This window comes from Eumetopias jubatus, unplaced genomic scaffold, assembly GCF_037043125.1.
Source record: "Eumetopias jubatus isolate StellerSeaLion01/CBP00866 unplaced genomic scaffold, mEumJub1_p1.0 scaffold_1, whole genome shotgun sequence".
Lineage (NCBI taxonomy): Eukaryota > Metazoa > Chordata > Mammalia > Carnivora > Otariidae > Eumetopias > Eumetopias jubatus.
This window is the reverse complement of record NW_028274807.1, coordinates 8479558-8495355: the sequence shown is the minus strand read 5'-3', so window position 1 is coordinate 8495355 and position 15798 is coordinate 8479558. Positions and strand designations below refer to the sequence as shown.

Genomic DNA, 15798 nt, shown 5'->3' with positions numbered 1-15798 from the left:
GGGGGAGGCCACCTGCCTTCAAGGCCAGCCTTTCCCCTGGGAAGTTCTGGTGGCACACATCGTGGCCATCAACACTTGAGTTGCTAACCCTGCAGACCTGGACCATGGTCTCTGCGGGATGTCATCTTGCTAATATTTAGATTGGGACACAAAAATGAGAATCCTTTATTTTCCTTTCTGGATAACTTCACTTCAGTCTTTCAGCATTTTCTCCTAACCAAACTGTCAATAGGTGCTCATTTCAAATGACTTCTCTGATTTCATTGTGCTGCTTCCCAGGCCATGGACTCCATGGGGATTTTCTCAGCCCAATATAATGATGAAAATCAACCTTCTTCCCTATTGTCTGTTATTTCCCAGCATTGGTCATTTCCAGAGTCACATCATACTGGATTCATTCCTTTGGGTTCTTAGTGTTTCTTGTTTTCTTTTTTTGTAAAGAACTGGTCACCTATGAAAGGAAGTTCATACATCACTGTGTTTCTCCTTTTCCTTCCCTCGACTTATATTTCAGTTTTTGCAGGCTAACCATGACCCGTTGTGGAAGGAATCAGAAAAGTTTGATGCAAGGAATCTTAGCATAGAGTTTTCTAGGACGAAGATGTGATGCCTTTTCCTCTCTGGCAGCCACCTCCAGTTTCCACTCATTGTTTGTATTGTTCCACAGATTTAGAATTCATTGCAATTACATACTTCTCAATAGACATTATTAATGAGAAATGGAAGGAGATGTATAGAGGATTTTTTTTTTTTTTGCAAGTCACAAAAGCCCTCCACAACAATCCCGTGATGAAATCAATTGGAGATTAGGATTTTTGTAGTGGGAGGTGGTGGGGATGACAGTAGCCTGTTGTCAGAGGCTGATTGCCTTTGGTTGACCAGCTGCCTCTCGCTGATGTTTTTGAAGGGGCTGTTTCCAAATGAACCAGTCTGGGTCCCAATTTCGCCACATTAATATCCTGTATGTTTATTCTATGTCACTAAATAAGAAGGTGACAGCGTGGCATGAGCTTGATTCAGGGAATGTTTTCTCTGTGTGTTAGGGACCTGCCACTACTAAGAACTTCATGAATAAAAAAACCACTGGAGGAGTTTTAAGGAGAGAGAAAGACCCTGATCTGTGTTGGGAAAAGGGCTGCAATGTCACAGTGTGCTGGGGTACAGTGAGGGTGGACATGGGGAGAGCAGCCAGGCGCCTTGCTGGTGGTCTGGGCAAGAGTCAGTGGATTGTAAAGGTCACAAGAGGGAGAGAGTGGATGGATTCAAGAGATAGTTAGGAGCTGAAATGGGCTGAGCTTTGTGCAGGATTGGAGATGGTGGTGGGGCAGAAGCAGGTATCTGGATGTCTCCTAGGTTTCTGGATTGAGCAACTGCCTATCATGTGGACTCCAGGGAGAGGACTGGAATTGGGGGTGTTTGTGAGTTTGGTTTGGATATGTGGACTGTGGTGCCTTTGACACCCAAGCTCTGAGGGGAGCTTTCAAATGGGCTGCTGGATAGAACACTCTGGAACTCCAAGGACACGGCCGAGTTAGATGTAAATTTGGGAGTCACTGGCATATGGCAACTGAATTGGGTGGGATGAGAATTGAAGACAGGATAGAGTGAGGGGGCCAGAGGTCTTAGCCTGAGCTGTGAGAAACTCTGACATTTCATGCTGGTTAGGGGACTATGACCTTGGATGAAATCCCGAGAAAAATTGGGGAAGAAAAGCCAGGAGAATTAGATGTCAGAGATGCCCAGGGAACAGAGGAGTGAAAGGAGAGAAGGAAAGTGTGGTCAACATCAAAAACTGATTGGAGGGATAAAGTAAATGAAGACCCGAACCAGCTAACTGCGTTCATTGGTGGGCTGATGTCCCTGGGGAGCTGGGTAAGAGATGCACCAGGGGAGCAGTGGGGTTAGATACCACGGGAGTGGGCTGAGGTGTGAACGGGCACGAGGAAGAGGGAGGGAGGAGATATAGACAATTCTCATGAAGAATCTGCTCATAGGAGGGAGGAGAGAGAGAGAGCAATGGGAGCTGTGGAAGCAGGAAGGTTTTGTTTTGCTTTTGTTTTATTTTAACAAGAAAGACTCTAACACATTTACATCCATTGCAAAGGATTTCTTGGCAAGGGAGAGGCTGAATATTCAGGAGAAAGAGGGTATCATCTCTAGTGTTCTAGGGTAAATATCTGTCCTGATTTGTGCAGGTCAGAGGGGTGTCCTGGCACATAGGACTCTCAGTGTGAAACCAGAATGGCTTTGGGTAAACTGGGATGGTTGGTCCCCTGAGTTTATGGAGAAAGACAAAGGGGATGAGATCCAAAGCATGGGATCAGGAACCGATGTCCACAGGAGGAGGGGCAGCTTCTCTAAGGCAGTGGGAGCAAAAGAAAGGATGAATTGAGATGGAGGAACGTTTGTAGGCTTGTTTGGGGGAATTGGGAGCTGCCCATCTGACATATTCTATTTCTTTTATGAAGTAAGAGATACGTCCCTCTGCTGAGGGAGGATGAGTGCAGAAAGTTTGAAATGGCCTTTGCAGAGCCTGTGAGAGCAATTTGACTGGAGAAATCCAGTCGTGTTGCTGGATGGTGTTGAAGTGCCATGTGAGGTTGGGCACCTTGACTTTATAATGATACCCATTCACCCATTTTGCATGTGAGATCGTCCAGCTGAGATGTGTAAATCAGGGAAGATTGGTGGTTGGCTTCCTCTAGGGCTGACAGTTTTCCAGGTGGAAACCTAACCACAACAGTAACGAAAGATTAGGAAGGAAAGATTTAACTTACCGCCAAGAGTTTTATTGAAATGGCGGACCACATAACTTAGGCGGGGTAAAGATAGAAGTGACGAGAGGAATTGAGGATGGATTGGGAGTGAAATCAGCGGGTTGGGGTTACTGGTAAGGTGGAAGGCAAGGCTCTGAGGTGACAGGTAGGGGCTGCGGTTGAGCTGGATGTGTGCATCGTCACCATCAGTGCCAGGGGTCACGGGGTGCAAGGGTGGAAAGGGTGTGGGCATGGCTATAAACCTGTGCATTTTTAACGGGATGTGAGGACAGAAGAAGGGAGGGGCGAACATACTCCAAGGGGAAAAGACAGTGGATGACTGAAGCAGAGGCAAGCTTTATAAATGCGCTTTAGAAATAAAGCAAATGCAGTTAGATGGTTTTCCATTCTAGGATGGATGGTGTTATGGGTTGAATTGTGTCCACCTAAAATTCACATGTTGGAGTCCTAACCCCCAGAACCTCAGAATGGGACCTCATTTGGAAATAGGGTCATTGTGGAGGTAATTAGGTTAAAATGTGGTCATCAGGGTGAGCCCTAATCCCATAGGACTGGTGTCCTTACAAAAAGGGGAAGTGTGGGCACAGAGATAGGCATGCACAAAGGAAGAATGCCATGGGAAGATGCAGGCAGAGGTTGGGGTGATGCATGTACAAACCAAGGAGCGCCAAAGATTGCCAGCAACCACCACAAATTAGGAGAGGGGCTGGGAACAGACTCTCCCTCATAGCCTTGGAAGGAACCTACCTGCTCACACTTTGGTCTCAGACTTTTGGTCTCCAGAATCTGAGAAAAAATCTGTTTCCATTGTTTAAGAACCCCAGTCTGTGGGACTTTGTTATGGCACGAAACAAGTACATATGGGATTATGGGACTTGGGTCAGTATTTGATGCATTCTCCTTTTCCATGTCCCTCCTGTATTCCAGCTCCAGCTTTGGTGTAATTCTAGTTTAGTATTCCTTTAATTATCTTGTCTTTCTTATTCTCCTATATAATATTTTTCATGTTAACCCGGGCTACACTAAGTCAGAATAGACGACCTGCTTTATATACTGAAAGATTTTCCACAGAAAGTCAGAGGCAGGCTCTTAGTTATAACAACTTGCAGGAAAAACTAGGTCAGATGAATCTGTACTATAAATGACAGTCCTCAGAGTGTGAAGTAATGCCACCCAGCACAAACCCCATGATGATGAAGTGGCTCAGGCGTGGAGACCCCGAAGGGATCTGGACCCAGGTGCTCCAGATGATCTGGTAGCAATTCTGGCAAGGGTGTCCTCGGGCAACTTTTGCCACCTCTCAGAACCTGATGCTCCACCTCGTGGGATTTCTATGAGCATCAGAGATTGTGGATGTCAAGCATCAAGCATGGTGCTTGGCGTGTTAGCTCTTCTTCCATTTTTTTTTTCATTCATTGGTTCATGGTGCCAGCGTGCACACGTCTCTCAGTTCTGCAATGTTCTAGGCACCACGGAGGGGCTGGGGGCATGAAACGTGAGCGTGAGTCCAGCATCCCTTCTCTGTGCGCTCAGCAGAGCGAAGCCGCTGGAAGGTCTTCTCTGTGACTCTGGCTGTCTTCTGCCTTCCCGATTTAACATTTCTCTGCTGGATTAACAAATGGGAGAAAAAGTGTTGGCGTCTCCTGATAACTCCTCCTGGCATGCTTTCTGTCGGTGACAATCACAGATTCCCTGTCTCACAGCTCCTGGATGCAGCAGGTGCAGGAGCATGGGCTTGACCGCTGTCAGAGCCCTGACTGTGTCCTTGGGCAGGTCGTGTGGCCGCTCATGGTCAGGACCAGCACATACCTCCCTCCCACTTACACTGGTCTCCTCTCATTTTGTCAACCACCCTGGGAAGCAGTAGGCTTTCCACTCCTGCTCCAATGTGAGCAAACTTATCAGATGAAGTGTCTTGCTTGAGGGTCAGGGCAGATTCGTGGAGGAGGCTGGAGGTGGTGGGTGTGCGTGGTTTGCCTCCCCAACACCTTCTTCCTTATCCTCTCTGCCAAGCCACGTGGACATCCCCAGGCCAGATGGGACCCAAGTTGGTTACAGGGATTCTCAGAACTTCTGGGAGCTACAGGAAAGGAGCGCAGCCCTTCTCCATTGAACTTGAACCTGAGAGGGTGTGAGGCAGAGGCAGCACAGAGACAATGGGGCCAAGAGACAGAAGGAGGCAAGATCCCACAACAACATTTGAACTCATGGGTTGAGCCATATCTTAGCTAGCTCTCCTGGCCATTGAACACATTTCCTTTGTGCTGCAGAGCATGCATGCATGCATGTGTGTGTGTGTATGTGTGTGTTTGCACACGCTACTAGCAACGAAGGGGGTAACTGATCCCCAGGGCTGGGATGTGAACCTTGGAGCTCTTAGACTAACACCCTCCACGGTGGTAGCCAGATCACTTTCTGAAGTAATTACACTTCCAAAAATTCTATCTTTCAAAGACGGCATCTCTGAATGTGACCCACAAATCAAAGCTGCTATTATTTATAAAGAAGCTGAATGAACTCACTGGCTGTTCTTTACAAGAATTTCAACAGACTCTTTGTTCCAAGGAAGAAGTAATTCTAGATTTTATGTGGATCTCCATGCAGGCTATGTGAATGTGTGAGTGTGAGTGTGTGTGTGTGTGTGTGTGCGTGTGTGCATGAGAGAAGGCAGGACACAGGAAGAGTGATATGAGTCCTTTGTGAAGTTACAAGTGTTTCTCAAATATGAAATGAGCATCAACTACCGTTCAGTTGATTCTTGGCCTCTGAAGGTGTTCCATGCGGGGCCTTCCCCTGGTTCTTAGTGATGGGCCATGTGTTCCTGTCGGCAATGGCTCCGGTGTGATTTCTTCCTCAGAGATCAGGACCTAGAGCCGGGTGCTGGGGCGCAAGACAATGGGGCCGGCTGGTAGGCACGGTGCTGGGAGCGGGGGCCTGGAGGCACAATCTGTCTCCTTCCTCTGTTACTCTCACCACCTTCTTCCACCCTGGTTTCCGTTGCTGCTGACACCCCCACACGGACTCAGGTGTGGGCCTGTCCCGTGCATGCAGCCCCAAAAGATTGCACAGGATCCTAGGTCACACCATGGCCTCTGTCACCCGGTTTCTCTCAGCATTCCCATGGCATGTGGGGAGCTCTTGCTGGCCCCTGTGGACTTAGGGATTTTGCTGGTGAAGGCTGTCAACTTGGCAGAGTTGGTGGGGGCAGGGCAGGCATGGCCGCTCACATGACATCAGTGGCAGTGGGAAACGGACCTCCACTAGGCCAGTTGGGAGATGGGAACAGGAGAGGACAGGTGTGTCCTGGCGGTTCCACCCGTGTTCTGCTCTGACCCCACAAACCTTAGGGGTGGGTCTGGGGTAGCACTCCCACAGGTGGGTGGGTGGTCCTGAGACGGGGGGGACCTGTACCACTGTGCCCAGGAGAGAGCCCTACTTCCCCGTTAGCAGTGGGAAAGCCAGTCCAAGCTTGATGGGGCACAACAGGGTCTTCCTTCCCTCCTCTTCTCCCTTCCTTGAAGGCACCTAGGCACTAGGCTGGGGGTTGTTTGGGGTGACCACAGAAAAACCAGAGGGGCTCCCCTCATTTTCTGGACTTGTTGAAAGTCACACTCCTCTAGTTTTGCCATATTGTTCCTGGCGAAAAGACAGTTGAATGAAGTGGTGATTTCTCATAACGGACCCATGTAGGCCACCACCTGGTTTGGAAAGGTCCCTGCAACAGGAAGTGTAGCTCTGAGGAGGTGGCACGCTTTAGATCTGTGTTTGATGATGGTGTCTTTCCCATGATTGCTTTGCAAGCTGGTGAGGTGGTGAGTGGGGATGGGAGCTCAGATCTGTTGGTCACCCAAGTTCATTGCCCCATGCTGGACTACACTCGGATTTGGAGATTCACTTTGTAACTTGGGTGTTTTCTGTTACAACGAGGCTCCTGTTCCTATAAACATTTATGGATTGTTTGATTACACATAAAACAGGATTGCTTTGCACGTGGTCGGGGCAGGGGCATAGCTGTCTGCAGTAAGGGCCCAATTAACTGATTTCATGGCAACCATGGCATGGCTGAGACATTCATTTTAGAGATTAAGTGGAAAATAAAAGCGAGCTCAGTGCATCGCAAGCATATGGCAGGAATGCACAGCGAATTAAATGGAGAGACGGAAGCATTTGGTCCCCGAAGACAAGCATGACATTGCAATTTAGTTTGGATGAGAAAACTGAGATCTCTTGGATTTGCCTTTACATGTGTGAGTGTCTGTCAATTTCTGCTGTTGTGCAGCCATTTTAAATTGGTCCTAAAATATCTGCAGTGCAGAACATTTCAGAAGAGCTTTTCATTTGCTAAAATGTTGCAGCAAGCAGGCAGAAGGGATGTTTGTGTGCAACTTTCTGATGGTTTAAAAAGCCCTGGAGAAGTGGATGATAGTGATAGGTTTTTTTTTTTTTTTTTTTTTTTTTTTGGCTTGTCTGCAAAATGGATGAAAAGAGAAAAAGTACCCAAACACTGTGCCTATTCCCAAGGGCACACCAGGCAACACAAACACCAGGAGCAGGACTTACGGGAGGAAAAGGGATGCTGAGGCCAAAGGATTCTCTGTGGCTTGGAATCCTGGCTCGTTCGGGGTGGATGGGACCTCAGAGACCATTCCAACTCCTCTTGCTACAGATGGGGAAACAGAGGCAGCAACCACTGGCTGCAGGCTGTCCAGCAAGCTAGTGGCAGAGCTTGGGGCTTGCCTGGACCCTCCAGTTCCCAGGCTGGTTCTCTCTCCTTTCTGTCCCACCCCAAAACATTAAGAATCTGTCTAGAAATGTTGGCTCCCACACTTAAAACACAAAATTCCTTGTTCTCACTCCCCAAATGAGGAATGTGCTTTCAGCGTTTACATTAGCTGGAAACTGAGTTGGGAATGCTCCGAACTCATTTCTCAAACAAGATGTAGTTTAATAAAATTTCCTGGCCTTGGGCGCCTGGGTGGCTCAGTTGGTTAAGCGACTGCCTTCGGCTCAGGTCATGATCCTGGAGTCCCGGGATCGAGTCCCACATCGGGCTCCCTGCTCGGCGGGGAGTCTGCTTCTCCCTCTGACCCTCTTCCCTCTCGTGCTCTCTATCTCTCATTCTCTCTCTCTCAAATAAATAAATAAAATCTTTAAAAAAAAAAAAATTCCTGGCCTTAAATGCTTCGCTGCTTTGTAAGGGTTAGAGTTGGTTAGAACTCACTTCACGGAAGTTCTCAGAGCCCCTGGTGGAGCTCAGAGGAAGAGTTACAGGCAGCCCCTGTTTTTTTTTTTTTTTTTTCCAGGCACTCCTAGAAACTGCAGCACAATAGGATCGCACTGTTCCACGAGAAAAATGTGTAACTGTGAGGTTGCATTCCTGACTGTGAACTCAGTACCAAATGTCACAGATGTGAACCAAAACGTTGTGACCAAGAGAGGGGAGAGAACCCTCCAAGAGTGAGTCTCGGCTCTCAGGACACCCTCACTGGCAACAAAGCCCTCGTTCTAAGTGGGGTTGGGGACAGCAACCACCCCCTCACACACGGGGCAGATCTTTGGTGACCTCAGATGTGTAAGATGCTATATGTACTCCTTGGGGTATACAGGTAGGTCTGAGTTGTGTCCAAGAACATGAGTGTGGAAAACAGGGAGCATGAGAAAGAGAAAGAAACAGGAATAAAAGAGGCGAATTGCCAAGAAAGGATTGGATGTGAAATCCACCTGGAGGGGGGTGGGGGCACTTGCTGTGACCACTGCCTCAGGACTGACCGGGGGTGAGGGGTGGGCATTAAGCTGACCCTCAACTTCCTCACTGTGGTGTGGCTCAAATGAACCGGCACTTTCCAGCCTCAACCCAAGTGGGGCACAGTTATCCTCAACACATGGGGGTTGTGATGCCTCCTCAAGCTTGTGGCTTTGGGACCCAATCTTGTAGGCTTTTGGCTTCTCTCGGCCCTCCCCATTGGGCAGTGATTGAAAACCTTTTGTAAAACTACAGAAGCATTTTCATTTCTGGCAATATGGCCGTGTAGAGAACCTGAAAAGTTGTCACCTTCCAAAATACTTAAAACCCTCGGTACATGATAAAAATGTAGGTGGCAGTGAAAAATGAAGCTGGAGAGAAAAGGAAATCCTTAGAAGCCAGAAGAGGAAATGCAAACAGAGGTCCAGGTTGCTACAGGAGCATGGTGGTGAGGTGGTCCCAGGGCAGGCGTTGACCCCACGCCTCAGGCGACTGCTCTGTGTCCACCTGGGTGTGTGACTCTCCCCAGGGGGCTCAGCACAGCATCACCTGCAGAGCCTCACCATCCAGGTAGCCTTTCCCAAGCGTGTCTGTCTGGGCGCCCACCTGCAGTCTCTGTCATCCTTTTCTTTTGTGACTGGTCCCATTGCAGTTGACCCAGAACAACTACATTCCATCAGCATTGATGCTCCAGAGTGCAAGAACCTCCTGAGGCCCCAGACCATATGAAATATCAGTGCAGTGGACACCCTTTTACATGCTGCAGGTGGGCTTCCAGGCAATCCCTGTCTTCCCTGCACTGCCTTGAGTGGGAAGCCAGGTTCCGGCCCAGGCTGCAATGTTCTGAAGTCGTATGTGTTGTAGCCTGGGTTGGAACCTGGCTTCCCAATCCACCTGATGCTGATTTTCCTTTAGCCACCTTGCTTCTTCCATCCCCTACTGTGGTCACAGAACGTATTTTTCCCAGGACAAAACAAAGACTCCTGGACAGCGATGCCTCACGTCACCCACACAGCAGACACATACAAGGCTCAACACCTGCATTAGAAATATTTGGGACTGGGAGAAGACATGCTGGCTTCGCTGGCTTCAGAGCCACCCCTCTGCATGTTCAGCAGCCTCAGAGGTAGAAAGAGCTTGTTAGCTTGTTAGCAAGCAGCTTATGGCCCCAGGTACTGGCACCAGGAGTCAAGCACCTTGCCTTTATTAACCCCACTAATCCTGGTGAGTCCCGTCTTTCATGGGTGTCTCAGTCTGTGCATCATTTGCCTGTTTTTGAGAACAAGAAGATAAAAATCACCACGTTTAGCAGATTATCATAATGTCTTTGAGAGTTTGAATTTATCAGAGATAAGAGAGTGTTTTAGAGTTTCTTCAACATCTATTCACACTTATGGGGCAGCATTTTTATTATCTTTCGCCAAAATTTAGTTGAACACCCCTATTCAGCATTTCCTTACTCAACTTTTCCTTGGCAAAGGTGTAGTGAAATGGATAATATTTGTATTTTTCTAAAAGCCTTTGAAAATATCAGGCTAAAAGAGATGCCTCCAGTTATAAGAGCAACTGATGTAATTAATAGCTATTTGATATGCCTTGATAAAGCCCCTCTTTTGTATATAATTTCTTGACACGACACACGTGATTGGCTATAACATAACAAATCTCTTAGTAAGTCAGATGGTTTCTAATGATTTGCTTTCAACAAAATGGAAACAGGACCTAACTCATTTATCAGCTTATAGGTCATTTAAAAGAATTTTTGATGATTAATCAATATCCAATTTTTAAAACAAATGACTTCAAAGAAGGTAAAAGAACTGGGTGACTTACTATATTGATACTCATTCTAGTCCTTTTTATATATTTATAGGAATGATGTTTATCAGCACTTGTAGCCAAACTAATAAAAAATTGGAACGGAGATGGTGCTGATCCCCTTCTCAGGCTACTGAAGTAATACTAATCTACAGCCACATGTCAAAAATAAAAACTTCACCCATGTCCTTAAGAGATGTGTATCTATTAAAATTTTGCTATTTGTACTTAATAGTTACTTGCCTAAAATTAATATATCTATATTTTGATCATTTGTGTTCTACTTATGTTGTGATGAAAACTATCTAGAAGGAAACAATTTGATTCTTGCAGTCTTATGGTCAGAGGATTTTTAAAAAATTTAAATTTATATACATATTCTTATTGAAAAGAAGTCTGATTTTATGATCAAAAGATTTTGAATCATGTAAACATGTAAGACATTAGGGTAAAATCTTGTGGGGCAGGCACAATGAAGATAGAAGTTCAAGGATAAAGGGACACTAACATTTCAGATGTGTAAAGAAAAGCTTGTCTTGGGGCACCTGGGTGGCTCAGTTGGTTAAGCGCCCAACTCTTGATTTTGGCTCAGGTCATGATTTCAGGGTTTTGAGATTGAGCCCACACTGGGCTTCGCGCTCAACATGGAATCTGCTTGTCCCTCTCCCTCTGCTCTTCCCCTGCTCGTGCACTCTCTCTCTAAAATAAATAAATAAAATCTTAAAAAAAAGAGAAAAGCTTGTCTTTTTTTTTTTAAGAGAGGGAGAGAGAGAGTGCAAGTGGGGCAGGGAAGGGGCAGAGGGACAGGGAGAGAGAAAAACCCAAGCAAGCTCCAGGCCCAGGGCAGAGCCCAACATGGGGCTTGTGTTGGGTTTTTTAAATGGATGATGATGGGTAGTGGATTGCTAGATATTTATATTCCATGGGACATATTTAAATGAATTATATAATCACTTTATAGTTAATGCCAATATTTACAATATGCCAAAAAATCTTTTGCAATCACTTAAACTTATGATAAAAATTTTAGATGTCACTTTGAAACTATGTGAGAAATAAATAGTTTGCCAAATTTGTTAAGGACTGTATGAACAAAAATGTTGACAAATCCCCATTACACCACTGACCTCAAGCACTCAATTCTCTAGTAAAAAGACAAAGATGGTCCTACTGAATTTTTGGGAAATCCAATTGCATCCTGTTTATAAGAGGCATTCCTCGAACAGAAGAACATTGAAAGGTTGAAGAAAAATTATAGGAAGAGATCAGGCAAATAGTAACCAAAGAACACTTGTGTTGCTATATTAATATGGGACAAATGGATTAAGGCAAAAGGTATTACAAGAGTTGAAAGGGTCACTTCATAATGAGAGAAGGTTCTATTCATCGGAAGATCTGAAAGTGCTACATTTATGTCCATCTAATAACATAATTTTTATTTTACTATGATTTTTAAATTTTTATTTATTTATTTATTTATTTATTTTTAAAGACCCTTCTTATTTACCTATTTGACAGAGAGAGAGAGCGCGTGAGAGCAGGAACAGAAGCAGGGGGAGTGGGAGAGGGAGAAGCAGGTCTCCTGCCCAGCAGGGAGCCCGATGCGGGGCTCGATCCCAGGACGCTGGGATCACGACCCGAGCCAAAGGCAGATGCTCAACGACCGAGCCACCCAGGCACCCGATTTTTAAATTTTTAAAAAAGATTTTATTTATTTGAGGGAGAGAGAGAGAGAAAACACGAGTGGGGGGGGGGGTCAGAGGGAGAGGGAGAAGCAGGCCTCCCGCGGAGCAGGGAGCCTGATGCGGGACTGGATCCCAGGACCCTGAGATCATGACCTGAGCTGAAGGCAGTGGCTTAACAAACTGAGCCACCCAGGTGCCCTGGGATTGCATTCTTTTTAAGCACATTCAGAATATTCATTAAGAGGACTGTGAACAAAGTCAGCAAACAAGACTTGATAAATCTTAAAGAAACTGTCATTCAGTTCCCTTTCTCTAACCATAACGAAATTAAATTAGGGGTCAACAGCAAGGCTAATAAAATGCCATGCTTTTGGAAATAAAGTTCTATCTAAATAATTTATCAGTTAATAACCCAAGATCATAGAAATGAGATAACTCTTGGAATTAAATAATAATTAAAAACAATTACATATCAAAACATGTAGGATGAAACTAAAAGGGAATCTTAGAAAAATCAATCCTAAATCATACTAGAAAAGAAAAAGAAGACAGAAAATGAATGAGCGAAGCAACCACTTCAAGATATTAAGGAGGAAAAGTAACAGAAATAATCCCAAGAAACAGAGGTAGAGAGACAATCAAGATGACAGTGGGAAGTAATGAAATAGAAAATGAAAATGTAACAAAAAGGATCAAAGTGGATTCTTTGGAACTAATGAAAATGGCCAACCCCTCAGGAGATAATACAGTCAAGAAGAGAGATGATTTAAATACACAGCATTAGGAATTAAAAGTGTACACAACTAAAGATGTATTAGAGATATAAAAATGTAACAAGAAATATTATGAATTTATGTCAGCAAATTAAAAATTTAGATGAGGCACACACATTTTTAAAAAATATATAGAAATTTTAAAAAATATATAGAAATCTAGACTCACCTAGAAATAGGAAAACCTGAATAGTCCTATAACTACTAGAGACATTAAATTGGTCGTTGAAAGACTTCATAAAAAGGAAAACCGTGGATGGGAAAACCCAAATGGTTTTACCATAGGTTCTCTCAAACATTTAGGGGTAGATAACCCCTACAGGGGTTAGAAAAAGAGGAAATACTCCTTCTAAGGCTTGGTTTAGTCATCTGTTCAATGGGGTAACAGTAAGTCCAACCCCATGGGTTTGATCCCTGTGAGGATTCAAAGAGATCACACGTGGAAGTCACTTGGGGGAATATGCCTTAAATAAATGGTGACCATGATTATGATTATGGATCATGCAACAGTAAAAGAGAAGGAGTGTCGGTATGGGGAGGTTGTTCCCGAGAGCCTCGCTGACGAGGCAGCCCATGGCGGGGGAAGTCTGTCATCACCACCGGGACTCATTTCTCCAGGGAAACGGTGAGCATTACTCACTCTAGTTGTATGGTAAAGCTTTAGCAATTGGTAGGGTGCACACAGACCTCACAGGAATCAGAGACGGTTCTGGACTGTAAAGGGAAATAGTGAGATCAGGTGGGAAGGTAATTTTTAATTATTCCACCTAATTTCTGCACAGGGTCGGAGGGAGGGAGCCTGCTAACTTGGCGGATGAGCCTCCCTCCTCATAAGACAGCTAGGACTCAGACAGCTACGTCTAGGTGAGGGTACCCCTCCTGCCTCTTCCTGTGGTTCAAGGAGCGGACAAAGGAGCCCGAGACAGGAAATCATTCATCTGTCCAACAAGTATCACAGACAATTTTGTACTTTGAAGTTAGTGCTTTTTAGCAATTTAAAGTCTATCTAAGAAACAAAATATCCTAACGGAGAGTTGGACAGCAGTTGAGGGTGATGTGTGAGCTCGTGCTGGAGGCTTGGTGGTCAGGGAATGGAAGTGTCAGACGTGGTTAGGGCAGCCTTCCTGGAGGGCACAGGAGTCCAGAGAATGGATTGCATGTGGGTGGAAGGAGGAGATGCAAGTGGGCGCACGTGAGCGTGCTGTGATGCCCGGGGACGCTGCTAGTTGTTTTTCACGGGGGATCTTATTTCATACCCCACAGCCACCCTGAGAACCAGAGAGCCAGATAATACTCCCCTTTTGTAGTCAAGAAGATGGTCACGTGCAGATTAAGTGATTTTCTGCAAACTACACAACTGAGAGTGGAGGGATTCAAACCCAGGGTGGGGGCTCAGATGAGAGGGGAAAAGGGGAGGACAAAGGATAGATTTAGGAATGGGCAAGGCCAGCTTCTGTTGATCCAAGAGCCCCCAGTCCTGGCTTCCTGTTGGTACTGCTAAGTCCCCACCTCGGATTCTTTGGGCCGACTCTGCAAGGGCTCCGGGTCTGGTGCCCGGGTCTAGCTTTCCTCAGCACGGCTCATGCACCTTCTCACCGGCCACATGACCTCCTAGCCTTTCTGTAAGCTCCCCATTGCTGCAAGACCTTTGCACTGACATCCCCTCCGCCTGAAGCACTCGCCCCCCAACTGTCTCCGTGGCTCACATCCTCTCCCATCCAGGCCTGGTCTCGCACTACCTTCTCAGACAGACCTTACCTACTCCTCTGCGCCCCAGGTGTGCCACCTGCTTGGGCCTGACTTCCCTTTCCTATGTGCACATCGGACTCTGACATACTCACTTCTGGCTTAGTCTCTCCCCTGCTCACATGCATGTAAACATGAATGTTTACTCACTGCTGTGTTCCCATAACCTAGAACGCAGCATAGTATGTGCTCAATTAATGAGGAATGAATGAACGCCTGAAATCTGGGCGACCTGCTCAATTAGGGTGGCCAAGGAGCTGCTCTTCCCAGACAGCCCTGTCCCATCCCCTAGCCTCCCAGGTGGACCCTGCTCGGAGCTCCCCTGGTGTCCTGAGCTTAACTCAGCAGACACCCTTCTCCCCACTTTCTAAGTGTCTCGCTCAGACTGAGCCTGTGAGCCATGGACTGTATTTTGTTTACTGTTTTCTTGCCCTGTCTGGGAATAGTAGGTGCTCAGTAAACGTTTGAACTTATGGTCAGTGCAAACCCCCCCAAATCTTTTCTTCAGTTTTCTGGGATTTCAGGGATGATGGCTATACCTCAGAGATATAAATGCCACGCTGATCAAACCTCAGAAGAGAGGAATAGAATCGGGGTATGTTTTTCAGCGAGGGACTGCGTTGGTTTTACAAACTGCCCCAGGTGCCCCGAGTCTGAGGACGGCTCGGCCGGGCTGTGTGGCCGCTGCACCACGAGGTGGCGCTCGCGCCCGCGTGTCTTGCAGGGCAGGTCGCGCGGCCCAGGTCGCCCTGGTCCCTGCTGGGCGCGCTGGGGAAAGAGCGCCTACCTCGAACGCTGGTAGGAAGGGTGCGCTCGCCGGGACTCTGTGGGCTGCCCTTCCGGCCCCCGGGCCCCAGCATCTCTGGGAAGAGCTGCACTTTGTCCTTTCCTTGGACCCCGGATTACGGAGGGGGAGGGCTTTAGCCTCAGGGGTGCGCCTTAGTCCCTGGCGCCTGCGCTCTGCCTCCACTCGCGCAGAACTTTCCACCCCCGAGGAGGGGGTGTGTGATAAGAGTGCACATGTTGACTAGGCCGACCTCTAGATTCTGACCCTGGAGGCAGTCACTAGGGGCCTTCACTTGCCCTAGAAACAGTATCAAACCGGCAAGTGGACTCCTACATGGCTTCGTGTGCTGGGGAAGAGTTTGGAGGTTCGTCCCTGAGTGGTCCTCGCGGTGTTACTCCATTCCCAAATTCCCGTTGCCGGCATCACCTTTAGGGCGAGAGCCCTCACAGTCCCCAGGTCCCTCCTCAGG

At 46.8% G+C, this 15798-nt stretch overlaps 1 protein-coding gene across 1 annotated transcript in view; it reads right to left on the bottom strand.

Annotated features, from left to right (window-relative positions):
* Positions 1 to 15798, bottom strand: part of KCNJ6 (potassium inwardly rectifying channel subfamily J member 6) — a 66885-nt gene that overhangs the window by 14498 nt on the left and 36589 nt on the right. The window lies entirely within an intron of this gene.